Source organism: Panthera uncia, chromosome F1, assembly GCF_023721935.1.
Source record: "Panthera uncia isolate 11264 chromosome F1, Puncia_PCG_1.0, whole genome shotgun sequence".
NCBI lineage: Eukaryota > Metazoa > Chordata > Mammalia > Carnivora > Felidae > Panthera > Panthera uncia.
The window spans coordinates 25,061,493-25,073,617 of NC_064813.1; positions in this window are offsets into that span (position 1 = coordinate 25,061,493).

Genomic DNA, 12,125 nt, shown 5'->3' on the forward strand with positions numbered 1-12,125 from the left:
AAGGGAGGCCTTCAAAGGGAGGAGAGCAGAGTCTAGCAGTCATGCCACCACCAGCTACTTCTCTAGGATTTTACTCAAGGAATAAAAACTTCTCATAAATCAAAACTGCAATATTGGGTGTTTCTGTTTTCCAGCTTAAGTGACAACACCATGTGGAAACAGATGTGGTACAATTCACTTATCCCATTGAAGTGGTAAGAATCTCATATATATTTTTGAATTTGGGTAGATTCATATCATTTCGAATTTTGCACATAAAGTGAAAATCGGTAATTTCATATCACAATTTTTCAAATTTCCATAAGCCAAATTTTCATTAAATGCCACCACATGTCTTATTCCTGACTTCTAATCCAGGCAAAGCAAGCTTATAAGCTACTTGTTTACCACCAGTCCCACCAGCAATCTACTAGATCCTAATTTATTATGTACTACTCTTGTGCCTTTGCCAAATAATAAGGTGTACAATTTAGAAAATGCCAGTGCCAGTCACATATTTAGTACACAGTTATTTTTTTACCCAGCATTAAATCTCCTTGCACTGCTACCACCAAGAATTCCTTCTCCAGAAACATTTGTTATGTTCCTTTGACCTGTAACTCCTCAGCAACTCATCTAATTGTGCTTTGTGATTTTGCCCACACTGCTGATACATTCAGCTCTGTCCTATTTCTCATGAGGAAGTTTTGCCTCACTGAAAGTTAGGCTCCTTAAGAATGGAGAATTTGTCATATCCTAGTTACCTAATTTGCTTTGCATATTCCAGGATATAACATTGTCCTCTATGTGGTTGATACTTAAGGAAGTTTCATTTTCTTCCAGAGCCTCCTTTTCCTGTGTCTCCTAAATATAATGTTTGACTGCTCTGTGAACTCTCAGGGAGGCATCTACAGTCTAAAGTCTAAATCATCTAAGCAGTGTGTCCACTCACTTCCTGCTCTGTGTGTAAAATAAAACCTCCACTGACCTATTTGAAAAAGTTTCTCTGTATGTTATTGCTTAGTTTATCTGCATAAGGTACCCCCTGTTGGCTTTCCAGAAGTTTCTACAACTAAGACTCTGATGGGCTAATGTGTCCAAAGACTCATGGCTGGCCAGAGTCAGGACAGAAACCTAAGCTGGCAGGTCTGAAAGTCAAGTGCCTGCTTCTGTAGCCTGGACTCCACTGACTTCTCTGTAGAGGAGGGGTTGACTGATCCAGACAAGGAATGGGCAGAAAGTAGGCAGTGAGGATACCCACTGTGCATGAGTAGAACAGTGCAATTACCCATGCCCCTCCTCCTAAAGAGTATGTTTGTCTCTACCCCCTTGGCTCCTTGGGGTATGAAGAGGCTGATAGGCCCTTGCACTTCTGGCTGGGGCTTATATTTCTAGATACAGGCCAGAGCAGAGCCAGGAACAACATGTTTCTTTGAGTATTTCTAATCCTTCTTGTTTCTCCTGTTACACTTAGTTCCTGAGTGCTTTCCCATTAGTTTTCTTTGGGGCTCCCAATTTTTTTATTGCCATTTTAATATAATCATGGTAAATGATGAAGAAATACAGAAAACAACTCATTGGTCTTAACAAGTTATTTGTGCCCCATTTCTAAACTGCTAAGGAAATCTCTAATAATAAATTAATTTCTCCTAACATAATACACCATAAAACATACCTTCCAGTCAACATACTTGCATTTACAGAAATGTTTTTATGTATGTATGTATGTATGTATTTATTTATGTATTAATTGATTTTTATTTAAGTTTATTTATTTATTAATTAATTAATTTATTTATTTATTTATTGAGAGAGAGAGAGAGAGAGAGAGAGAGAGCAAGTGGGGGAGGGGCAGAGAGAGGGAGAGAGAATCCCAAGTAGGCTCCTTGCTATCAGTGTGGAGCCTGACACGGTTCAATCCCGCAAACTGTGAGATCACGACCTGAGCCAAAACCAAGAGTCAGACATTTAACTGGCTGAGCCACCGAGGCACCCCAGAAACCTACTTAAATTAAATATACTTCTAATCAAAAAATTCTCCATGTTATTTTAATTGAATTCAGTAAGCTTATTCTAAAATATATCTGGGAAAGAAAGATAGAGAAGACCCTAGGTCTTTTTTTTTCCTAGAAGAAAAAAATGAGGAATAAATTGCTTTACCAGCTTTCATAATACACTATAAGAATTCAGTCATTAAAACTGTGGTGTAGGAGAAAGCAAGTATCATCATAGAGCCTTAAATCAACATTGTGTAATGTGACAAAGTCTCCAGAAACAGAAATACATAGTGGAAAAATTAAATACATGTTAAGAATGGGCTCTTCAAAAAATGTGAGGAATAACTGGCTCTGCACTTGGAAAAACAAAACAAACAAATAATAATATCCTAGTTTCTATCTCATACAACACACACACACACACACACACACACACACACAATAATAGATAGACTGAAGAAAATAAACATGAGCAAGTAAGCCTAGAAAAATGTTTTGAAGGGATTAAAGGAGGATATTTTATATTAAAAGACATGAACATTTTTCTGGGAAAAAAAACTGAAAAGATTACCCATTTTATTTAAATTTACCATAACTAAAAGACATAAGCAAAAGAGATAAAAGAGATACTGTGAAGGATATTTTCAACAAATGGAACAGAGAAAAATAATCTGATGCTCAGGATATACAGAGATGTTCAAACATTAGCAAACAAAAAAGCAACATAATATTAAAAAAAAACGGGCAGAAGATATAAATGACTATGTCTCAGAAGAACAAATGGGTAAGAAATTTTTAAAAAATGTTTTAAAAATTGGTTAACCAATTTTGAGAAAAAGCAGATTTTTAAAAAGTAGGATCTTTATTTAATATCAGGTTGTCAAAAATTGTCAAAAGTATTAAAGAAATAATACTATCTGTTGCTGGGGACCATGTAGGAAAAAAGATGTAGGGAATTATCATACACTGCAGGTGGCAATGTGAATTGGTCTACGTTTCTTTGAAGTCAGTTTGGCAGAGGGTGCCAGAATTTAAAGTGTACATATCCTTCAACAGACAGCTCCACTTTATGCTGTCTGCAGTAGACATGTGTCATATGAGTCTAACACCATCTTTAGACTCATGAAAAGAGCTTCCCAACATTTGAACAATTTCCACTTTATCAGGCTTGCCTTCCTGGTAGATCTTTATTTTTAATTCCTGGTCTCCCTTGTAGCTAGCTAGGGTACAGTCATGTGACCAATTAGACGCACCCACTTAAGACTTCACCTCACAAGTGAGCAATGTAAGGAAACTGGCTGTGCACAGGGTTGCTATTCTGTAGGAGACTAGTGTCAATGTGTGTTTGTCAACACACTGGTCTGCCCTGTAGTTCTGGGGTCAGTGTCAAAAGCAGCAACCTAAGCCCATTTCGACAGTGCAATTCTGAGCATTGGTCCTTCACACTTAAACCTGAAGTCTTTTTCTCCAGCCATCCTAATGATTCTGTGAACTAACTTATCTATTTAAACAAATTCCTTCTCTTAAACTAGCCAGAGTAGATTCTTGTTGTCTATAGCTCTGACACAGTATCTATTCTAGAAATACTCACACATCTATACAAAGAGCATATACAAGAATGGTCACTGAAGTATTTTTTCCATGAGGAACTTTAAATAATAAACTATCACCAGTAGGGAAATGGTTCAATAAATTAGGGAGTACTGTACAGGACTTAAAAAGAACAGGGGAGATCTGTATGTCCTGACAAAAAAGATCTCCAAGATGAAAAAAGCTAACTTCAGAAAATATGGAGCATCTGATCCAGGTTTTGGAGACAGTTATGTTCTTGTTAACTTCAGAAGGTCTTAATTCTTCTTACACCTACCAAGAGCAGTCAGGACCACAGGGCAATCGGAAGAGATGACATCCTGATGGTGTGGACACTTGCTTCATTTAACATACTGTGCAGAAAACTCTCTATCCATCTGAATACTAATCCAATTGGATTTTAGCCTATAACTAATGTGACCATGTAATTTATCATTCAAACTTGAACCCTTGAGAAAGAAAAGGCAAAATTAATACTTGTACTGGGACAACAGGTAAAAACCAAACTCCAACAGACACATTGGGATTCTTGGTTACTTTACCTATAACCTAAAAAAGACATACTGTTTATCTTAAGTTTGCCCCTCCAAATCCACCTTTCACTTCCATCCTGCTCTTTCCCACGTGACTGCCCTGGTCTGTAGCACATCATTATTCCCTACCCTTGGCTTCAGGCAACCTTTGGCCAATGACAAGCCCCAGCAGGAGGATGGTTAAGAGAATGAGATTAGGGTTTTGATTTTTTGTTCTTTTTGCTCCTGCCTCTGGGGTCACATCAGGCTGGCAGTATCTTGCCACCATGACACCATCAGTATCCATTTCCTAGACTACCATAACAAGTTACCACAAACTAAGCAGCCTACAACAGAAATCTACTGTCCCACAGTTTGGGATGCCAGAAGTCCAAAGTCAAGGTGAAGGCAGTGTTGAGTCCTTCTGGAGGATCTGAGGGAGAATCTGTCACATGTCTCTCCCTCAGCTTCTGATGACTGCTGGCAGCCCTTGGCATTCCTTAGCTTGTAGATACATCATTCCAAGCTCTGCTTCCATCTGTACATTGTCTTCTCCTCTGTGTGTTTCTGTGTCTCAAATATTCCTCAGACTTTCTCTTATAAGGTTACCTGTCATTGGATTTATACCCTACCCTAAAACCAAGATGATTTCATCTCAAGGTCGTTACCTTAATTATATCCACAAAGACCCTTTTATCAAATAAGGTCACATTCACAGGGTCCTGAGGGTTAGGACTTGGAAATATCTTTTTAGGAGTGACCATTCAACCCACTACACAGTCCTAGCATATGCCAGAACTTCTCCTACTTAGGTACTTTGGTGCCTAGAGGTAATAACAGCTCCTACTGTTACTCAGCTCTCTCTTGTGATCTCCTTGCACCCTGCACACATATATATAAGAAGCACCTTTTATTAAACCTTTCTTGAACTATCCCAGTGTGTGTGGCCATCTATTTCCTAGTGGGACCCTATCTGAAACATCAGTGAAATAAGTGTACAGGAGGCCAGAATCCTTAAATACAATTCTCCCTCCAGATATCTGGAACAGTGACAAGAGAAAAACTACAACCGAATTTCACAAAAGTGAACATATAATGAAGGAGACTAATTTCCAAACATGTGGGTAATAAATTAAGGGGGTCTTCCAACTTCAGTCAAGACAACCAAAGGATTTAATTAATGTATTCAAAAATCCTAAATAGCCGCAGGAAACAAAATCAATGTACAGAAATCAGTTGCATTTATATACACCAATAATGAAGCAGCAGAAAGAGAAATCAAGAAATAGACCCCATTTACAATTGTGCCAAGAACCATAAAATACCTAGTAATAAACCTAACCAAATATGTGAAAGAACTGTATGCTAAAAACTATAGAAAACTTATGAAGGAAATTGAAGAAGACACAGAAAAATGGTAAAACATTCCATGCTTATAGACTGGAAGAACAAATATTGTTAAAATGTTGATACTACCCAAAGCAATCTACACATTCAATACAATCCCAATCAAAATTGTACCAGCATCCTTCTCAAAGTTAGAACAAACAATCCTAAAATTTGTATGGAACCACAAAAGATCTCGAATAGCCAAAGTTATGTTGAAAAAGAAAACCGAAGCAGAAGGCATCACAATCCTGGACTTTAGCCTCTACTACAAAGCTGTAATCATCAAGACAGTATGGTACTGGTACAAGAACAGACACGCAGACCAATGGAATAGCATAGAGAACCCAGAATTGGACCCATAAATTCATGGCCAACTAATCTTTAACAAAGCAGGAAAGAGTATCCAATGGAAAAAAGACAATCTATTTAGCAAATTGTGCTGGGAGAATTGGACAGCAACATGTAGAAGAATGAAACTAGACTACTTTCTTACACCATACACAAAAATAAACTCAAAATGGATGAAAGACCTAAATGTGAGACAGGAAACCACCAAAACCCTAAAAGAGAAAGCAGGCAATAACCTCTTTGACCTCAGACACAGCAATTTCTTGCTTGACGTATCTCCGAAAGCAAAGGAAATAAAAGCAAAAATGAACTATTGGGACCTCATAAAGATAAAAAGCTTCTGCACTGCAAAGGAAACAATCAACAAAACTAAAAGGTAACCAACAGAATGGGCTAAGATATATGCAAATGACATATCAGATAAAGGGTTAGTATCCAAAATCTATAAAGAACTTATCAAACTCAACACATGAAAAATAAATAATCCAGTGAAGAAATGGGCAGAAGACATGAATAGACATTTTTCCATAGAAGACATCCAGGTGGCCAACAGACACTTGAAAAGATACTCAACATCACTCCTCATCAGGGAAATACAAATCAAAACCACAATGAGATATCACCTCACACCAGTCAGAGTGGCTAAAATTAACAACTCAGAAAACAACGGATGTTGGCAAGGATGTGGAGAAAGGGGACCCTCTTGCACTGCTGGTGGGAATGCAAACTGGTGCAGCTGCTCTGGAAAACAGTGTGGAGGTTCCTCAAAAAATTAAAAATAAAACTACCCTACAACCCAGCAATAGTGCTACTAGGAATTTATCCAAAGGATACAGGAGTGCTGATTCATAGGGGCACATGTATCCCAATGTTTATAGCAGCACTTTCAACAATAGCCAAATTATGGAAAGAGCCAAAATTCCATCAACTGATGAATGGATAAAGAAAATGTGGTTTATATACACAATGGAATACTACTTGGCAATGAGAAAGAATGAAATCTTGCCATTTGCAACAATGTAGATGGAACTGGATGGTATTATGCTGTTATATAAGTCAGAGAAAGACAGATACCATATGTTTTTCCTCATATGTGGAACTTGAGAAACTTAATGAAGGACCATGAGGGAAGGGAAGGGGTAAAAATAGTTTCAAACAGAGAGGGAGGTAAACCATAAGAGACTCTTGAATGCGGAGAACAGACTGAGAGTTGATGGGGAAGGGGGGCGAAAGAGGGAGTAAATGGGTGATGGGATTTGAGGAGGGCATTTGTTAGGGTGAGCACTGGGTGTTGTATGTAAGTGATGAATCACTAAATTCTATTCCTGAAATCATTATTACACCATATGTTAACTAACTTGGATTTAAATTAAAAAAATAAATTAAAACAAACAAGCAAACAAACAAAAAACATGTGTGGCCCCATTAGCGGAAGACTGTAACCAAAATGAAGCAGGGATCCTAATGAGAATGAGAAGCTTCAGGACCATGAAGTTCCTTTGCTCTCTGTCTATAATTAATTACAAGGCAGCCTTTGTGAATTTAGTTTCCTGAGCCCTAGAAACACTGGCTTGAACAGGGCACATGAGAATAATTCTAGACTTTAAGATACTGAAAGCAGAGAAGGGAGTTGGTTGGGAGAAATCAACTTAACCCCTCAGGTAATTTGTCGCATTAATGTTGATGGAGAAGTGTTGAATTTACATGAGCTTCCAGGGTCCTCTTGGAGGCCTGGCAGACAATGTACACTAACTGATTTAGAACAGATAAATCTAAATCTTGTAGGCTTAACACAAAAGAAGGTTATTTCTCCCATACTTATAAGTCTTCTACCTGGTCTTTCAGATGTGACTCCTTTCATCTTGTGACTTTGTTCTTGTCTAGTGCCTCACAGTCCTCTGTATTCAGCCAGCAGATATGGAAAAATAAAAGGTGAGGAACAGGAGGAAGTTTCTATAGGTCCTGTCTTGAAATGGTGTACATCACTTCCCTACACATTTCACTGGCCCAAACTCAGTCACTGAGTGGCTGGGAAGTGTGGTCCCAGCAATACTCTACATTGTGGGAAGGGAGCAAGAGTCAGTGGTCAGATAGCTGTATCTCTCACAGGGAAATCTGAGATTTACCATGAGGTTCCCAAATTGCAGAATTAAGATTTCTGAACAAGAGGGAGCAAAGGTTAACTCCTAATTGGGGTATGCATATTCTGGTTTAGAAGAGAAATAATCTATGGAACAAAACAGACTCGAGGTCCTTGAGTTCTGTCCTTGGCCATGGGTATGCATTAATAGCATAGTCATAAAGGAATAAACAGGTATAACAGAGGTAAGTTGAGTACATACTTCTACCTTGCCAAAAGTTTCCAGAAGAAAAATAAATTTGCAGCTGTTGAAATGTGATCGTCAAAAATACCTGAAATCAATTACATAAACTGTGAAACCTAAGTCATAATTATGCAATGAGGTATAAAGCTCACATTTTAGAAAATTTCAAAGAGGAAAATTATAGGCTGGTGTGCCAAGAGAAATAAAGTATATATATCCTTTCAAACAAAGAAATTAGAATGTTGTTTTCCATCTTTGGTGAGCCTTGTTTTGAAAAGTCAATGACAAACCCCAAGGTTTGGTAACCCTTACTAGAAATAAGATGAAAGTTAGGCCCATGAACAATGGGCTATCTCTGACCTTATGCCTATTTTCATGGACCCACTTCCTGTGTTGTTCTGCTTGAGTTCCCAGCCTCCGTCTTTCTTCCTGTGGTGTATTCTGCCTTGCAGCAAGGTGAGTTGCAATCATTTTTTGTTGTTGTTGATGATGATGTTCCTCGTAAACAAAAGGAGGTAAATTAAAAGATGCTTTTGGAAAGCACCATAGTAAAACCCCATGGCTTTCAAGAAGTTTATACTATAGTTCTCTAGATGCCATTTTTGACCAGACTTCTATCTCCTCCATAATCTGTTCTTTTCACTAAAACTTTAAAATTCACTCAACATGTCACTCCATACTGTCTAAATCTGCACAATCCAATATGGCAGCCACTAACCACATATAGGTATTGAGTGCTTGTAATATGGCTTGTCTGAACTGAGATGCACTATGACTATAAAATACAGACTGGAGTTTGAAGACTTAGCATGAAATGAGGAATCTAACATACTTCATTTTTAATTTTTATATTAATTACATGCTGAAATAACATTTTAGATACATTGGGTAAAAATAATACTTCATTAAATTTCACCATTTTGTTTTTAATGTGCAAAATTCAAAATTTAAAATTACATGTCATATTTGATTTCTATGGAAGAGAGGTAGTCTAAATAGTTCTCTAATGTCTGTATTGTGTGTGTGTAGAGATGTGTGCCTTCAACTAAATCATAAGCTCTTTGAGGGTAAGAACTATGTTATATATTTTTTTATATGCCCTATTATATTCAGTAGAATCCAGAGTAGTAGAAAATTCCTCAGGAATTTGAAGACTTTCTTGCTCATTCTAGCATTTTATGCCAAACAATCAGCAATGGCTGTGCCTGGGGACCCACTAGAATGTGGGGAGGGGGGTAAGGTAGGTCTGAGGGGAGTCTCAATGTAAAGCAACCAGGACATGAAGGAACTCTGTGGGCTCCTGTGGTCAAGCAAAGTTTCCCTAATGAGACAGCTGTCCAGGTACTCATTGTCCACAGACTCTGGAGCTGTCTGCCAGTTCTGCTAATCATTCACCACCTTTGGCTTCCTTCTCGGCTAGTCGTGGGCAGGGTCTGGTTTGGGACAGGTGATTCCTATCTTCAAAGTCTGAGATCAGGACGTCCATGTTTTAATGAACAAAATGTAGTGCTGGTGCCTGGCCAAGATGGGGGGGGGGAGGGGGGGCTGAGCATTCCAGATGGGACCTTAATGGGGGCTACTTGTCCTCATATGTGCCACTTTCAACCTCGCATTGCTGATGGGTCAGTGCTGTTAATCTCCCTTCTCCTCTGACCACTGGCACCTGGCTCACGGCTGTCAGAAACAACTGGGAAGATGAGTGTGGGACCTGGCCTGAACTCTGCCGCCCCTACTTAATTTGGAACACAGCCTTGAAATATGAGAAGCAAAATTAAAAGTGACTGAATGCAGTTCCCTGGGGCCTGTGGACCATGCACACCCCAGCCAGTCCTCCTATTACTTAGGGGAGTGATGAACCCTGTGTTTCTGCCCAGAGCAAATCCAAAAGCCAAAAAGAATCCCTGGGGTCCTCTCCTCCCTTACTCACCTCAGATGTGTCATGCAGCTTTTCCCTTTGAATCTCCTCCCTCTGAGCATTGAGCTCTACCATTCTCTCCAAGCGTTTTGTTAATTCACCAAAAGAAAGAAAGAAACAGGAGATAAACAGGCTCACTCTGTGTGACAACAGGCATGCTCTTTTATTTCCACATCAGTAGAAAGCTCAGTTCAAAATTCAATTTTTTTTTCACATAAGAGGTATGACATACAGCAAATGAAGAGAGAACTGGAATTAGAACCCAGATTTATGACTTCCAGTCGATGCATTTTCCACTTCCTTAGGCTTCCTTCTTAAAACTGTATTTCTAAACCTCATTGGTGGCAATGGTCACTTCCAGATTATAGGATTAAAGATCATTTTTAAGGTTGTTCCTTTGCTTATATATTTACCTGATTTTTCTGACATGACTATACATGAATTGAAAAATATGCCTAAAAATAAATTTTAAAATAAGCAAATCCCTTAATAAAACAGAATTAAGCTTCATTTTTCCAACTTGCCTTTACACTCAAATCTTAGTCCTGCCAAATCTCTCAATAGTAAGAAGCAATCTGAATTATTGCCATCTTCAAGGGCAGAGAGAGAGATTTAATTTTTCTGGAATTAAGTGCACTTGAGAAAGAGTAGGTATTTGGATGGGGGTGAGGGCTCAGAGGCAGTGCTATGACCTGGGTGTAAATTCACCTCCTCTCTTCTAGAGGTGCTGTCGGCATACAGGTGCTGCCTCTCTTCCCCACGACTATGCTTGTACTCTGAGGATTGATGGCAGAAGACTGTGATGTCAGCATGGTTCATGCTGAGTGATGGACTTCCTCCCCCCACTTAGCACAATTGCCACACTCCAAAAAATTCCTATTTCAATACCTCCTGCAATAAACCCAACTCCATGTGTGGACCTAGGGCATGCCTCACATTCCCTGTACCTTTCTCTCCACCATCCTCTCTGCCTTATACTCAGCTCCCTGTTACCCAGTTCCTATACTCTGTCTTGTGAGGTGCATTAGACACTAGTGGAGTAACAGATAAATGAAGCTGATGGGCTAATTTGCACTGAAATACAAACGACCAACACCAATTCACTGGAGTCACGCACTCATCAGTATCTGCATCTGAAGAATTACACCTTAATCCCTTGTATCAGTTAAGAATGAATCAAGGGAGCAAAGGGTATGAAATATGGTTTTCTTATGGATATTAGACCTTATACATTTGTAAAAGAAGTCTACAGAAGGCTGTGGCCTTTCTGCTATGTGATGAGGCCTAAGGTCATTTCAGGTCAATACGGCAGCAGTCAGGAAAAGTATATTGCATGAAGTTAGGGAATATCAAGGACAAACCAAAACAGATGAGAACAAAATTGAGCCCATGTGTGCCTCTCACCACCCCATACTTCAACGGCAAGTGACCTGCAGAAGAAGCTGGTGCCCTTGACATGAAGACAAGCTGAGGGAGCTATAGGCCTGGCTGCTGCCCATGCCAAGGAGATGGGCATCAGTAACAGAACACATGAGCAACATGGCAGTGGCGCCTGGCACTCTATGCCTTCAGAGCATGTTTAGGTTGAAGTTTCACTTCCACCTTCTCATGTAAACCTCTCCTGTAGCCAACCCATCCTGGAAATGTCTATAAACAAGGAAATTCCGGAAAATATGGCTTAAGCATAGTTAGGATGACACACTACAAAACCACCACAATCCCTGAAAATCAATACCAAAAGACAGCTTTTCAGATCCATTTATCGGCCAGTTGAGATGTTGAAGTAGGGGTGTGGGCATGAATGGAGATCTGAAGAGGAGGTGGTGGTGAAGGAAGCTTTCTTGGTGATCTTTAGAATGTGTCTATAAGAGAACAGAAAACCCAAGCAGACACTAGGTGTATATTATATGGTCACATATCCAAATGTTTATTATAAATACATGTGTCTAGAAAGGAAACCTTACAGTTGGACCGAAGTTACGTCTGAGAACAACTGAAGAATACTGTAGGGTTTGTGAGTGTCCAGGCTTCCTCAGGATACCAGAGCAACAACCCCTACCCCCATCCCATG